Genomic DNA, 14,973 nt, shown 5'->3' with positions numbered 1-14,973 from the left:
ACCTCAGTTTTCTGTTTCCCACTAATCATATACCTAATTTGGATTCCATTGTTTCTAGTTACATATACACTTCAGTTATAAACTCACATTATCTTTTGTTATCTTACAACCGTGTTTATTATGTTTGAGTCAGTGTGTATTTGTAATAATTTATTTAGAACTCCAAGTTTACTTTCTCATAGAAGTACCTTGATGAATGGTGCTTATTGTACCAGATGATCTCACAGAAACCTTTTATATTTATAATAAAACTGAAGTCAGTCAGTCCATTTATTAATTTATTCAGTGTATTTATGGAGCTTCTGCTATGTACTCTGTATCATCTACTGTGATTAAAAAAGAGTTTCTATCCTTTAGTGTCTCACTTTCTACTGGGTATTATAGAAAAATAACCAAATTATAATACGTATGTTTTAGGAGTACAGAGGCACCAACCTTGATCCTACTCTTAAGCTGTGTTTTGCAGGATATTAAGGAGTTTGCCAGGTAGGGAAATGGAGTGCATGTTATAAGGTGTAATGAGAGTGTTATGAGAGTGTAATGGGATGTTGAAAGGGAGGGAGTGTGGGAGCATGACACACTCAGGGAAGAGCAAGGGGTTTGGTTGTAGCTTTAGCGCTACGTGCATAGGGAATGACGAGGAATGAGACCAGAGAGTTAGATGGGGACGGGGCATAAATGACTTTTTATGTCATGCCGAGTGTGTACTTTATCCTGGAAATGATAGGGAGCTACCCAGTATAGGGTTTTAGACTAGAGGGAATATCATCAGATTAGTGTTACAGAAAGTCACTGTGGTGGTGCTGTGAAAGAGACACCACTCAGGAGGCTGTTGACATAGCCAGGATGTGCACTAAAGTAGAGGTCATTGAGATGCAGAAGAGGGGTTGATTTGGGAGAGGCATTTTTGAGGTAGAATTGAGATGATTTTTTGACTCATCAAGAGTTGGAAATGAAGGAGAAGAGAACTTAGACTAGGACTGGCAAAAATATGTTATCCCTGATGTCAACTCTAATAATTAATTGGTGGTTAAATACTAGAAGCTGGGAAAAACCAGCTCTTGGTTTCGTTCTATTCTGAGAGCCTCAGGGTCTAGATGTTAGCTTCTCCATCCTCTGTTGCTCCTGGTGCTTTTGAACCCTGATATTTTTACCTAATAATGATAAAAAAACAAAATAAGTGAAGGGACAGCCTTGTAGTTTAAAAATCTTGAGCTGATGTTCTTAAATCTCTTATTTTTGATGAGAAAGATAAAGGCGACTCTAGGTCTTGTGCTAAGTTTCTCTTTTTTTCTCACTGCCTGTTGAAAAAGATAGAGTTGTATGTAAGTGAAAGTGGGTCTTTGTGTGTACAGAGAAATGAAATTAGATTGGTATGCATTTTGTTAGAATATTCAGTTTTTTAGTTTGCTATGTTACACTTAACATATTTACCACAAAAACAGATAGGAATTCATTTATTTAATAGATAACTTACTCATTCCTACTGTGTACTCCAGGCTAGGCATTGGTGATAAAGTAAATGATCTCTGGGAACATGCTCTTAGAAGACATGAGGTGAGGGGTTATGTGGGATTGAAAGAGCTACAATGTGGAAATGGGATAGGACTGAAGGTACAGAATTATGGGGATGAAATGGGGGAGAAGGAGAATCGAATGTACTTTACAAATGTCCATTCTTAATGCAGTATGTGATATAGGTGGTATTATTCCTGTTTTATTTTTTATTTATAATTTTATTTATTTATTTATTTTTTTCCCCCAAAGCCCCAGTAGATAGTTGTATGTCACAGCTGCACATCCTTCTAGTTGCTGTATGTGGGACGCGGCCTCAGCATGGCCGGAGAAGCGATGCGTCGGTGCGCGCCCGGGATCCGAACCTGGGCTGCTAGCAGCAGAGCGTGCGCACTTACCCGCTAAGCCACGGGGCCGGCCCTATTCCTGTTTTAAAGATGAGGAAACTGGCACTCTGAACAGTGAGTTAACTTGCCCAAGGCCAAGCACGTAATAAATGATGATGGTGGGATTTAAATTGGTTTCTGCTGACTCCAAAGCCCCTGCTTATCCCATTTACACCATATGGCCTTCCAAAAAAACCTCAACACGACAAACATATAAAAGAAAAGTGAAATTGTATGTGGAATCTAAACAAACCAACAAAAAAAAACAAGCTCATAGATACAGAGAACAGATTGGTGGTTGCTAGAGGCGGGAGAAATGGGTGAAGGGGGTTAAAAGTTACAAACTTCCAGCTATGAAGTAAGCCATGGGGGTATAATGTGCAGCATGGTGACTATAGTTAATAATGCTGTATTGCATATTTGAAAGTTGCTAAGAGATTAGATCTTATATGTTATCACAAGAAAAAAAATTTTGTAACTGTGTGGTTGTGTATGTTAACTCAACTTATTGTAGTGATCGTTTGGCAATATATACAAATATCAAATCATTATTTGTACTCCTGAAACTAATAAATATATGTCAATTGTACCTCAATTAAAAAAAAACGCCTGCTATTTCTATAGTGCTTAATAGCTTATAAAGCATTTACCCCTTTTTTTTTTTTTGGTAACAACCAGAAAAGGTAAATAGAGCAGTTATTACCATCTCTTTTTGACGAGTAAGGAAACTTTTTGGATGGATGTATTTAATAGATACTTATTCAGTTCCTGCTGAAAGAGGTGTAGAAAGAGGAAGTGGACAGATCATGATCCTATAGGTAGGTAGTGACGGAGCAGAGATAGACCCCAGGTCTTCCTGGCTCCCTACCCGGTGCTGTTTTGCGTACATTGTGCTGCCGTCCTTTTTCCTGTCCTTGTGGATTATGCTCTCCATTGATCCTGGGGAGAACAGCAGAGAAATCAGCATGAAGTAGGATGTCAAACAGTGAGAGGGTATGCAGCAATGAAGGGGAATATGGTGAGAGGGGAGCAGGGTGGGAATCCCAAGAACAGAAATAGTAGGGAGAAAAGAGAATTGTTTTGGTCCCCTGACTAAGGGACTATCTTAGTCCCTTCAGGCTGCTATATAACAAAATACCACAGGCTAGCTAGTTGATAAACAACAGAAATTAACTTCTCACAGTTCTGGAGGCTGGGAAGTTGAAGATCAAAGTGTCAGCACTTTGGGTGGGTTGTGGTGAAGGCTGAAGGGGAACAAAATTCACCACCCAAAATGTCTCTCTTTGGCTTGAGGATTATTTTGGGCTGATTATTCTTAAGAACAAAAAATTCAGGAAGGAACTTTGACCTTCCTCCTAACTGTCTAAAGCAATTTAAGATAGAAGGCCTAGTCTAGGAAGGAGCTGTCACCATAGATAACTATAGTATAATATGAACTGGTGTGGTAGACAGGGAGGAACCTAGCAAGGCCCATTTGATCAGGGTCCCCTCCATGTCCCATTGTCTCTGCAAGGCATGCAAACATTTATTTACCAAATATTAACTCTTGTCATCTTCCTGTAAATCGCCTCCTTTCATTTTGAAGGCCCAGACCTCTGCCCTCTTCTCCTTAGTCCAGGATGACATATATACCTCATTTTGCCTGACTGGCTTTGGAATTCTTAATGCTTATGTAAATTCCCTGTGCACACGTGTTAAACTTTGTTTGATTTTTTCCTCTTAACCTGCGTTATATCATTTTATTTATTCAACCAGCCATAAGAACCAGAAGGGTAAAGGGGAGAAATTTTCCCTTCCCCCACAAGGCCCTCTTCTGGGTTGTAGACTGCCAGTTTCTCACTGTGTCCTCACATGGTGGAAAGAACAGGGATCTCTCTGTAGCCTCTTTTGTAAGGGCACTAATCCCATTCATGAGGGCCCTGCCCTCCTGACCTAATCACCTCCCAAAGGCCCCAGCTACTAATACCATCACCTTAGGGGTTAGGATTTCAACATATTAATTTTGGGGGAACACAAACATTCAGACTATAGCATTTTTTCTTATGTAAGGGATGTATCTCATTTAGTGACCACTGACATATAAAGATATAGCTTTTTAAAGATAGAGTGATTCACTTTGCAAAATAATTTTTTTTCCTGTTAATCTGTTTTTTTATTGATGTCATAATAGTTTATAACATTTTGAAATTTTAGTTGTACATTATTGTTTGTCGGTCACCATATACATGCATCCCTTTCCCCCTTGTGCCTACCCCCAACCCCCTTGCCCCTGATAACCACCAAACAGTTCTCTCTGTCCATGTGTTAGTTTGAAATCATGCCGTGTTTGTCTTTCTCTCTCTGGCATTTTTTTTTTTTTTTTTAAAGATTTTATTTATTTTATTTTTTCCCCCCAAAGCCCCAGTGGATAGTTGTATGTCGTAGCTGCACATCCTTCTAGTTGCTGTATGTGGGACTCGACCTCAGGATGAACGGAGAAGTGGTGCCTCGATGCGCACCCGGGATCCGAACCCGGGCCACCAGCATCGCAGCGTGCGCACTTAACCACCAAGCCACAGGGCCGGCCCTCTCTGGCATATTTCACTTAACATACTACCCTCCAGATCCATCCATGTTGTTGCAAATGGGACGATTTTGTCTTGCAAAATAATTTCTTAATTTAAAAAATATTTTACTTTAGGATTCATTTTCACAACATTGGTTTAGAAAAATATGACTTAAAATAACCTTAGTTTTCAAGAACACATTATGGGAAATGAAAAATATCCTATTCATTATATTGTTCAATATAATGTTCGTTGTATTAAAAGTCTAGTTCTTAAGTATAATCCACATTCTCCTTTATCTGTTGAAAACATTTTATATTTCTCATGTTTTTTCCAGCTTTACCACTTTTTTTTTTTTTTTTTTTTTAAAGATTTTATTTTTCCCCCCAAAGCCCCAGTGGATAGCTGTATGTCGTAGCTGCACATCCTTCTAGTTGCTGCATGTGGGACTCGGCCTCAGGATGAACGGAGAAGTGGTGCCTCGATGCGCACCCGGGATCCGAACCCGGGCCACCAGCATCGCAGCGCACGCACTTAACCACCAAGCCACAGGGCCGGCCCCTTTTTCCAGCTTTATTGACAAAAATTGCATATATTTAAGGGGTCCAGCTTAATGTTTTAATGTACGTGTACATTGTGTATATTTATCATATTGAACCAAGTATTATGCCTGGTACATAAGAGCTCAATAAATGAAGTGTTAATTTCTGGCCATAAAGAGCAGATGTTTTAGACAGATTGAGATAGTGGACATTTTATTTCCCCAGAGACCATGTGTATGCTCCTTGCCCTGCTCTTGGCGCTTTCTGATTTGTCGAAGGGCAAAGTTACCTGATGTGCGGTGGGCTGATCAGATTGTTTGCTGGGAATCTGAGAACTCGAATGGAGGGAAAATCCCAGCACAGTGGTGGAAGGTGGTTGGAGCCACCTCATCCTATAGAGGCAATGCCCTAGGGATAAGTCTGTGAGCTCCTGCTGTTGAGGTCCCTGGAGCTGCTCGGTTTCTGTCCTTCTGAGCTTGGTGGTTCAGCTCTTCCTTAGATTCTGGGAACTACTTCAGTGTCTTCGCAATAAGTCCCAATTTTTGTTTAAATTGACATAGTTAATTCAACAGTTAGATTCTGTTGCTTGCCATTAAAAGAACTGTAGCTAAACAGTAAAGAAAAACCTACCCATTGACCTTTTTTCCCAGGTGAGGACAGATTTAGCTACAGAAGTAAAGTTTTAGAGCTGAAAGAGACCCTAGCAATCATCTGCTCTAGAGTTTGGAAATTCTTTTGACTGTAACTCACAGAAATACATTTTACTACCACATCCTCACTTGGTTTACTTAGTTATATATAAACAGAAACAAAAGTATTTATCTTTGCAACTTGATTTTTTTTTTTTTCTATTCTATTTGGAAAAATGAGTTGTGACTATCCCAGATGTATCCCAGGCCACAAGCCCATTAATGAATGGGCGGGGGGACATGGGAGACCCTTCCTGCCCAAGAAACTCCAATTCCTTTCCTCTCTTGCCTCTCCCCACCAAATTCCCTTTGGTGTTTCATATTTAAATGATTTCATTGGTTTCTTTAATTACATGACTTCATGTATGGCCTGTGAATGGATTATAAACCCACATTTTAAAAAAACTAGTTAAATTGCTGTATTTTATAGAGAAGAGTGGTAAAACAACAGCGTTGTTACTAAAAATTAAATATCCCATACCCATGTTTTTCTTAAAAATATATTTGAGTAAACAAATTACCAACAGCTTCTGTTTTAATGAAAAGAATTATGGGAATAGAATTGGTAAGTGGACTTGTTTCCTTAAGATTTATTTTATCTAATCTTTATGGAATACTGCTGCCAGATTAATTTTCCTGAAATAACACTTGGTATTTGTCTTATTTTCCAATTCAAAAAACTTTAATCATTTTATTTGGCTTGAAATGTAACATACATTACGGTTTCAGGTGCATGTTGCTTTTTTTTTTTCAGCTTTGACCTTTCAGCGCTAGCATCCGAAGTATGATGTTGCTTCGAACTTTGTCTATAAAATAGGTAATTCAGTTTTAAATAGTGAAATTTTATATTCTTCTTGTTTGTAATCTCATCTTCATAACTCATTCAGAGTAGCAAAAGGTAAATACTTAGGAAGTTGTCTGGTTACACACCTTCCAGCAGTAATTTTTGAGGATTAAATGTATATTAACTTGGACTTTTCGTCTTTTAAAAGGAGAAGAGATAACTATATTCCTTGTGGGTTACTGAACTTAAGTAGATGGTATAGTAGAAGGTGATTAATCTTTATATATATTTATATATATATAATTGGAGCACAGAGATTAAGATGTTTTAGCAGGTTTGGTATAGAAATGTAGATTTTTCTAATTTGCACAGTTACAATCCCATGCTATCTAGAACAGTGGAATGTCATAGCAGTCGTCTGTAGCCCTTCGCACCCCAGTCTGTGTTGAACAGATGGACCCCCACCCCCTCCCCATGATACTGACCCATTTTTGCAGCTTGGTAGATCATAGCAGTTTAGCAGATTGATTTTAATTAATGTCAGGATGTGATTTAAAGGATGAAAATAGATGATCATTAAAAAAAAAAAACTTTAAAAACGATTCCATTTGGCTCCTTTCCTGTGTTCAGACACCTGGATAAACGAGCTTCTGTAATAGAAAAGAAATCTTTATAATACCCAGGTTCCTTCTGAGCCTGTGCTGTTCTGTGGTTGGAAGGAGGGTTATAATGAGCTATGTTACAGAGCTGTCCCAGGGTCGTGTCTTCTCAGGAAGTTCTTTTGATATACTTGCAGATGTAAGAATGCTGATTTCCTATTTTCTTGAAGCTAGAAATTTTAGTTTGTGGTAAGCAGTGAAACAAGCAGACAAATTCAAAAAGGTAACTTTAGAGAGTGGTAAGGACTTTGAAGAAAATAAAAGCAGGATAATGTGATAGAGTGATGTGAGGGAATTATGTGCCATTCTATTATGGTTAGAATGGTTAGGGGCAGCCTTACACAGGAGAATATATTTGAGCAGAGATCTACATGATAAGGAACCAGTTAGGCAGAGAAAAGAGGGAAGGAAGAGCATTGCTGACAGAGGGAACAAATACAAAGGCCCTGAGTTGGTAGACAATCCACAAAATAAATAAACTTCATGTCTGGATGATAAAGTTCCTACTGATAATTTCCTGGAGGGAATATTTTCAGGAATTTGAAATTTTTTTTTTTTAAGATTTTATTTTATTTATTTATTTATTTTTCCCCCCAAAGCCCCAGTAGATAGTTGTATGTCATAGCTGCACATCCTTCTAGTTGCTGTATGTGGGACACGGCCTCAGCATGGCCGGAGAAGCGGTGCGTTGGTGCGCGCCCGGGATCCGAACCCGGGTCGCCAGCAGTGGAGCGCGCTCACTTAACCGCTAAGCCACGGGGCTGGCCCAGGAATTTGAAATTTTAGGGCCACATTTATTTACCATATAATTTGTATGATGTGATGATGTACTTGATTCATTCAGTAAGTGTTTGTCGAGAAATACTCTGGGTCTAGGCAATGGGATGCAGTAATGAGGAGACAGACCAAGCCCTTGCTTTCACAGAGATAATATTTTAGTAGCAAAGACAAGTAGTAAAAAGCTAAACAAATGATAACAGTTTCAGACAGTGGTAAACTTTGAAGAAAATAAATCGAGAAGGAGCTAGAGAGAGTGGAACATGCTATTTTCGTAGGAGGTGGTCAGGGAAGGCCTGTCTCAAGAGTTGACTTTTGAACTGAGACCTAAATACCAGAAGGAACCATCATGTGATGATCTGGGAAAAGGACGTTCCCGACAAAAGGAACAGCAAGCTTAACGGTCTGATGTAGGAGTGAGTTTGGTGTGTTTCAAGAGCTGAAAGAAGGCCGCTGAGGTTGGTGGTAAGCAAGATTGATAGGGAGAGTGGAGTGAGACCTGGTTAGAGAGAAAGATTGTAGCCAAAGCAGGTAGAACCCTGCAGACCAAGTTTGAATTTTATTCTCGAGCCTACAAGGAAATCATTGGAGGATTTTAAGTAGGGCAATGAGTTTAATCTGGTTTACTTTTTTAAAGTGCCTTCGGGTTGCTTTGTAGATGATGGGTATAGGAGGTAAGGGTGGGAAGGGGTTGTGGTGAGGCAGCTAGAGAATCAGGACTGGTATTTTGGAAATATTAAGTTTTAAATGCCTTCTAGCTGTCAAGTAAGTAGTTGAGTATCTGAGTCTGAAGTTTAGAGGTCCTGTGTTAAGATTTAAATTTGGGAGTTATCAACATTTAAAGCCCATGGGACTGAATGAAAGCACTTAAGAAGAGAAAGTGGATAGAGAATCATTGAGCCATTACAGTAATTATAGTATAGTAGAAAAGCTTCCTTTCTCGTAAATGTCACTATTTTAATATAGTACATTAGAGTAAAGCAAAATAATTTGATAAAAGACTGGATGACGTGTATGTGATAACTTTAATGAGTGCAGAGTGCTCTATAGATATAAAATCACTACTTCTATGGTGAAGCAGGGAGTTAACCCGATTAATAATCCAGATACGGACATTGAAAAGCTTCTTCCTTACCTCAGAAGTTCTGCCAGGGTTACTCTTTTGAAAAACATAGTGGTCTTGGGTGTTGAAAATGTATGGAGTTGGGTGCTATTATCATGATATTTGGTCAGGGAGCTCAGGAACATTCATATTGTTCTTTGACCCAGACTTCAGGTTGCTTTGTAGAAAAATACTTGAGAGAGAGCTATGCACAGAAAAGGCAAAGCAAGATGAACATTTTAGTGTTAGCTCACGTTTGGTTCCAACTCCCAACGCACAATTCTGGTATGCTAAACTGGACCAAGTAAAAGGGCTCTTTTTGTCCTAAGCTAGGTTGGCCTAGAACCAAGTAGTCATAGGATGTCCTTTATTTTCCTATAACAACCAAACGTGGAACTTATTATTCCAGTAGGGTCGATGGCCATCCTGCCTGTTTCAGAGGAAAAAGAACCTGAGAGTAAGAGAGAGAAGCCTGGGCAAGGGTGCAGGGAAGACAGGAGGAAAGAGAGAACTGGTCAGTGGTGGAAAAGAGTCGGGGAAGTGAGGTGAGAAAAAGGAGGGACATGCAGTGTGAGTTGAAGGTGGGGAAAGGAAGGAGCTGGAATGGGGAGAAGACAGGGTCCAGGCGGGCGCTGCCTCCAGGCCCGTTACTTGGAAAATGTTTAAAGGAGAGAGAAAGAACCTCGGTTTCTCACAGATCCTCTTACTGTCTTATTTCTGGTCATAAGGAAGAGAGGAAGAGAGAAGTCTTTCCTCCTGAGGGAGCAGGTCCTGGGCTCATGAGTGTTGCAGCCACGTGGACAGACAGCAAAGAGGAGGCCCTGACTCAGTACCGACCTTTAACTCCTTTGTACCACCCCTGCAAAAGGTGGGGGCCCAGTCAGTGTTTTGGAGTCTGTTTCTTACCAATATTTCTTTGCTGGGTATGTAGTAAGGGGAGGGATGGGGGTGTTTAGGAGAGAGAGAGTATTTCCTTCTTCTTAAGCCAACTTTATGATTAAAAGGGTTCAGGGCCGGCCCCGTGGCTTAGTGGTTAAGTGCGCACGCACCGCTGCTGGCGGTCCGGGTTTGGATCCTGGGCGTGCACTGATGCCATGCTGAGGCTGAGTCCCACATACAGCAACTAGAAGGTTGTGCAACTATGACATACAGCTACCTACTGGGGCTTTCGGTGGGGGTGGGGCGGGAAGGAGGATTGGCAATAGATGTTAGCTCAGAGCCGATCTTCCTCAGCAAAAAGAGGAGGATTAGCATGGATGTTAGCTCAGGACTGATCTTCCTCACAAAAAAAATAAAAAGGGTTCAGATTTTTGATTTTTTGTCTGTATGATAAAGCTGCTTCAGAGAAACATTCAGAATTAATTGAAAGAGGCATGGAGGACATCTTGTGTAACAACCTGAGAGAAAATAGAATATTGCATTCATCTCCATTTTTTCTTTTAATGTTTTATTTTTACTGAGATATAATTGATGTGTAACATTGTATTAGTTTAAGGTATACAGCATAATGATTTGATAAGTGTATATATTGTGAAATGATTACTACAGTAAGTTTAGTTATATCCCCATTCTTAAGCCTTTTGTTTCTCTCTGATAAGTGAGGAGAGAAAAATGGTACTGATACACTAAAGTACCAAACAACTCTCTCTTAAAGCTTTTGTTTTCTAAACTTCTAGAAGAAGTCTTGTTTTAAAAAAGATGGATTATAGATAGCAGCTTATTTTTTTTAAATTTTTTGTGAGGAAGACCAGCCCTGAGCTAACATCGGTTGCCAATCCTCCTCTTTTTTGCTGAGGAAGATTGGCCCTGAGCTAACATCCGTGTCCATCTTCCTCTACTTTATATGGGACGCGGCCACAGCATGGCTTGACAAGCGTGCGACAGTGCGTGCCCGGGATCCGAACCTGCGAACCCCGGGCTGCTGAAGCGAAGGGCATTCACAACTGCTGTGCGACCAGGCTGGCCCCCTCTGCTTATATATATATATTGTTTTTTGTGAGGAAGATCGGCCCTGAGCTAACATCTACCAATCGTCCTCTTTTTGCTGAGGAAGACTGGCCCTGGGCTAACATCCATGCCCATCTTCCTCCACTTTATATGGGACGCCGCCACAGCATGGCTTGACAAGCGGTGCATTGGTGCGTGCCCAGGATCCGAACCAGCGAACCCTGGGCTGCCGCAGCGGAGTGCGCGCACTTAACCACTTGCGCCACCGGGCCGCCCCCCCACCGTGCTTATTTTTATGTGATGGAGCCAAGGTGAAATTACTCAAATCAAGTTCTTAATAGGGAAAAAATGTCTACTATACAGTTGTTCCACCCAGGCAAGGCTAGTGGAAAGTGCACTTTTTATATAGAATCAGCTTCACAAAGACAGGGCCTTGTTGATCACATCTGTCATATTCCCAGCACCTGACCCAGAGAAGATGCCGAGTCAGTAAAGGAATAAGAGAAGTTAGCGAATATTTAAATTAAGAATTAAATATATTTTGAAAGAGAAGTCATTCAGAATTAATACTTAGAGAGTGGTGGAGATTCTGTTTTTTTGTTTTCCTATAGATTTGAATAGAGTGAGCTGTAATTATTCATGAAATACATATTTATTGAGCTTCCAGTATTGGGTTTTCTGGAGGAGGCTCCTGAGCTCATGGAGTTTACGAGAAAATCTAATTAAGTGATTAGATTGTTAGTTTTCTGCTTTATCATTTCAACATAATAAGTGCCTGTCTGCTTTTAAATAATCATGGGAAAAAGAGTGTGGACTTTTTGTTTCAATTAGCTCATAATCGTTTGCTGACTTTCCTCTCTGTTTTTTGTATCCAGCTGTGTTGTTTAAAATTTAACAATATATGTATATCAAATCACCACGATGTACACTTTACATATCTTACAGTTTTATATGTCAGTTATACCTCAGTGAAGCTGAAATTTAAAAAAAATAAAATTTAACAATTAATCTTATTTAATAACACTTACATTTTTACTAGTTTGTTTTCATGAAGTGAAGCATGATTAAGATATAAACAGACCTATTAATACCAAGGATATATTTTAGAAACTAAATCCAGCTACAGTAGATTTTAGGTTGTTGCTCAAATTCTTTCATAATATAGTTGCTTTGTATTGATCTAGAAATATTTTAATTATAAAAGTTAATTTAGAGTTTTATTGCGTTTGGCCAGAGCCATTTTTTCTAAAAGCAGATAAAATCCAAAGAGTAGCTGGTGACCTGTGGCTTCTGCCAGTTGCCTGGCACAAGATGATGAATGAGGCCAGTCAGATTCTTTGCCTCAGAAATGTGAACAAATCATGGAAGGAAATTGCTTGTTAGCAAATGGGGAACTTAAGCAGCATCTTGAGGTAGAGTTAGGCCTGGAGGAGCCATGGCAAACCATGGAGTTGGGGTGAGGAGAGTGCCTGGAAAGGCTTCATAACCATCTTTCCATATTAACGAATATAGGGCCACACCAGCATTTTTGAAGGCTGCACAATATTCTTGAGTATGAAAATACTATCATTTATTTGCCAGTCCCTTGTTGAGGGATATTGAGGACCTCCCTTTACCAGAGGGTTTTTAAGCACAACAATGACATGATCAGAGTTCCATTTTTAAAAGATAGAAATAATGAGACTGTGTAACCTAGTCTAAGCCAACTGAGTGTATATTGTAGCAACCTTTATTGAAATAGAGAAAAGAGGAGGGGAAAGAATTGGAGTAGGGGAAATGGCTGTGGTAGAGTGAATAGATAATGAATTCAGTTTGGGCCAGGTTTAAGTTTAAGATGCCTTTAGGACATCCAGGAAGAGATACCTAGTGAGGTGTGGGCTAAAGATAGCGATTTGGGAATCGCCTGAGTAGTAGTGGTTAGTTACTGAATCCGTGGGATTGAGATGCCCAGGGAGGGTGTGTTGTAGAGTGGAAAGAAAAGGCCAGGGATAGAACTGTTAGAGGCACAAATGTTTTGAGTAATGCGCAGTAGATACTGTGGAGAATAGTCAGAGGCATAGGATAAAGACTTGAACAACTCTTGAGTAGTATCAGAGTGTTGTTCTGTGTAATACTACTTTCTTGTGATTTTTTTCCTCCCTCATTTTGCTAGTTAATCATTTTTCAGTCTTGTATCTCAGATTGGGAAAATATTTTAAACTATCTGTTTAACAAATATAGGACATCATGATATACTAAGAGTGATCTCATAGATTTTTCTAAAGTAGTTTTGGAATAAAAAACTATAAGTTCCATTTAAAAAAAATTTTTAAATGATGAGGCATATAGGTTCAGAAATCCTTTGAATATTTTGACATTTTATTAATTGCAATACTATGCATTGGTATCATTGTCTGTAATAAGCTTTTCCTTTCCATCTTTAACAGAGCTTATGCCTTACCACTAGTTTCCATATTACTGGAGAAAGCCTGAAAAATGCAAGGGACACTGATTTTTTTCAGTCTTTCTTTTGTTAAATAGCATTATTATTGATAAATAATAGCATTATTTACTGACTTTTTAATGAATTAGAATTTAGATTTAAATAATGTCAATGTTAATGAATTGTTAAAAATTAATGTTTTAAAGGAGCTATATGTGTCATGGTCTACCAAAATTACCGAGGTAGTATTTTATGTGGGTAGTACTTGTCAGCTAGTATTTGAAAAATCAGTACTGGTAAGGTACAGTAGTCCCCCCTTATCCGTGGAGAATACTTTCCAAGTTTCCCAGTGGATGCCTGAAACCACACATAGTACTGAACCATACATATGCTGTGTTTTTTACATATTTCAGGTGTGACAGCAAAACTAGCATGAATTTCTTTTTTCTTCTTCACAATTTCATGGATAGAAGATTCATTCTTACCATAGATTTTAGCAGCCTCAGCTTACAACTTTTTTTTTCTTATTAAGTTGAGAACTATCACCTTTTCACTTAAAGGAAGCACTTTACAGCTTCTCTTTGGCACATCCGAATTGCCAGCATCACTACTCTTGCACTTTGGGACCACTGTTCAGTAAAATAAGGGTTACTTGAGCACAGGCACTGTGATCCTCACCAGTCTGATAACCGAGATGGCTCTAAGTGACTAACAGGTGGGCAGCATACACAGCGTGAATCCACTGGACAGAGGGATGAGTCGTCCCGGGCGGAGTGGGACAGCGCGAGCACGAGATTTCTTCATGCTGCTCAGAACTGCATGCAATATAAAGCTTACGGGGCCGGCCCCGTGGCTTAGCGGTTAAGTGCGCGCGCTCCGCTGCTGGCGGCCCGGGTTCGGATTCCCGGCGCGCACCGACGCACTGCTTCTCCAGCCATGCTGAGGCCATGTCCCACATACAGCAACTAGAAGGATGTGCAGCTATGACATACAACTCTCTACTGGGGCTTTGGGAGAAAAAATAAACAAATAAAATTATTTAAAACTTATGAATTGTTTATTCCTGGGATTTTCTATTTAATATTTTTGAACCGTAGTTGTTGACCGCAGGTAACTGAAACTGTGGAAAGGCAAACCGCGGATATGGCGGGACTGCTGTGTTACCAGTTGAGAGAGTTAAAAAATCTTGATAGTCTTTTGATCCCTTTACATGTTTCTTCACCTTAGTTAGATAGAATTAACAGAGTGAAGATGTGACAGTTTTATTGTAGTTAGGAGCCTTTCTTGAGAATTATGACATCAGGTTACTGTGGAGGGCAAGGAAAATAACTGCTCTGTGGCTGACTAGCATCCATTCTAAGCACACTGGTTTGTGTCTTCAGACTCCTTTCAGGTAAGCATTTTCCTGCCAGTTAGCTAGTGAGGTACCTCCCAAATCTACAGTTCCTTACTTCCTGAGAGCAAGAGCTTTTTGGGCTCTGGCCGGTATCTATGTGTAGAGGCCATGAGGCTGGCTTGGGTCAAGTTTGGTGTCTTAGTTCACCACTATGGCATGTTAATCTCAGCACTGCTTGCCAGCAGGCATTCATCTAGAAGGAGATGGG

General features: G+C 39.8%; 1 protein-coding gene across 4 annotated transcripts in view; it reads left to right on the top strand.

Moving 5' to 3' along the window:
• The window catches only part of CAMSAP2 (calmodulin regulated spectrin associated protein family member 2), a 116,618-nt gene that overhangs the window by 26,274 nt on the left and 75,371 nt on the right, over nt 1-14,973 (top strand). The window contains exon 1 of one of the 4 annotated variants that reach the window (XM_087424317.1): nt 6,431-6,495. The exons of the other annotated variants lie outside the window; for them this stretch is intronic. The gene's annotated coding sequence lies outside the window, so the exon portion shown is untranslated. Of the gene's footprint in view, nt 1-6,430; nt 6,496-14,973 lie in introns of those variants that run through there. 4 annotated transcript variants of the gene reach the window in all.

Source organism: Ceratotherium simum, chromosome 36 (genome assembly GCF_057802395.1).
Source record: "Ceratotherium simum simum isolate JZ-2026a chromosome 36, ASM5780239v1, whole genome shotgun sequence".
In the NCBI taxonomy this organism is placed as follows: domain Eukaryota; kingdom Metazoa; phylum Chordata; class Mammalia; order Perissodactyla; family Rhinocerotidae; genus Ceratotherium; species Ceratotherium simum.
This window is presented reverse-complemented; position numbering and strand designations above follow the sequence as displayed.